Below are 1,384 nucleotides of genomic sequence, written 5' to 3'. Positions count from 1 at the left end.
AACTGCTATTTTAACAAATAAAGTTCACTGAGACAATCAAATTATTTTTAAAAATATTAATTAAACCCTTTCTATAGAGGTGTGCTTAACTTTAGGCAGGTTTTGTACTTTCTTTAGTTCAAACAAGGAAAAAAATAGTCTATTCTAGAAACTCTACTGAGCCTCATTTATCAAAAGGCTCATCTTAAAAATATCCACTAGCTTTACTTTCCAATACAAAATCCATGAATTATCCATATACATTTTTGGCAAGTACAGTAAGAATGAGGACAGAGTTATAGCTTTGTTTGTGTTGGTTATGTTTCTCTTCATGCCCAGAAGATACACATTGATCAGGTAGGAACACAGCAAAATTTATCTTTCTCTGGTAACCATCTCATAAGGGAACCTACAGGCAGAGTGCTTGGATTATTTTTTAGTTTGATTAATAAGCACTGCTGCTATTCACCTTCGGAGTACTTATTAACAAGGGTAGCTTTACAATACACTCGTTACATATGTAAACATTTCATTTCTTCCTCAGTTTGTTGCAAGGCCAAAAAAGATGATACACATATATTTTTGTAACTAATTTTTAAAACTTGAATGCATGTTTGAAAGGAAGGTGAAGAGAAGTCAGGGTGACAACCAGAATTAAGTGGGCAGCAAAGCAGAGTGGGCTACAGGGAGCAGGAGCCCATAAAAAGGCTCTGTCTTCCCACAAAAACTGTGCTAGTGATTCCTGGGGGCACAGTGGCACTGGGATGAGAATGTTGGCATTTCCTACTTTTCTAGTCTGGATAGTATATTTTATTTCATAAATTTTGTCTACAAAGAGTGAATGGTTAGGTTGAGAGTTTCAAGGTCAGATTTCTGAAACTGTTACAACTGAGAAATAATGAACAAACCCTGCCAGGATGAGGGCCCAGGTTCTATAGTGTTACAAAATCATTAAAATATGAAAGTGGAAAGTACAGTAAACCCTGCTGACTGCCTGCTCCTTCCTGAGGTTTGCCATCCAGTAACTTTGAATAGTTATAGATTTATGGCTGATTAGCACTTAATTCTAGAGGTCATACCATATTTTGTTTTTACTTTTTGGTTGATTAGATAGGCATGAACAATCCTTGGATTACCAAGTAGTGCTGGTCGCATTGCTTCCTTTTATGGAGATACTAGTGTTGAAATTACAGTTTCAATGGAGTGTAGAGAAATTCTAATTTAGCCAAAAAGTTACCCTTTTTATTTGGACAAGCATCTTTTATCATTTCAATTACTTTATTACAAGTGCCTCTAAAACTTTGAAACTTAAAAGCACTTTTTTCTAGTTCATAAACTCCTCTTTCAGAATGATATGCTTCCCTTTTAGAAGGCAGGAGGCACTTTTTACTAAGTTACTTGCTAG

The 1,384-nt window shown here is 35.3% G+C and overlaps 1 protein-coding gene across 2 annotated transcripts in view; it reads right to left on the bottom strand.

Moving 5' to 3' along the window:
- NFKB1 (nuclear factor kappa B subunit 1) overlaps positions 1 to 1,384 on the bottom strand; it is a 122,417-nt gene that overhangs the window by 117,854 nt on the left and 3,179 nt on the right. The window lies entirely within an intron of this gene.

The sequence above is a fragment of the Otolemur garnettii genome, unplaced genomic scaffold, assembly GCF_000181295.1.
Source record: "Otolemur garnettii isolate 467f Iridium unplaced genomic scaffold, OtoGar3 scaffold00103, whole genome shotgun sequence".
Taxonomy (NCBI): Eukaryota; Metazoa; Chordata; class Mammalia; order Primates; family Galagidae; genus Otolemur; species Otolemur garnettii.
This window is presented reverse-complemented; position numbering and strand designations above follow the sequence as displayed.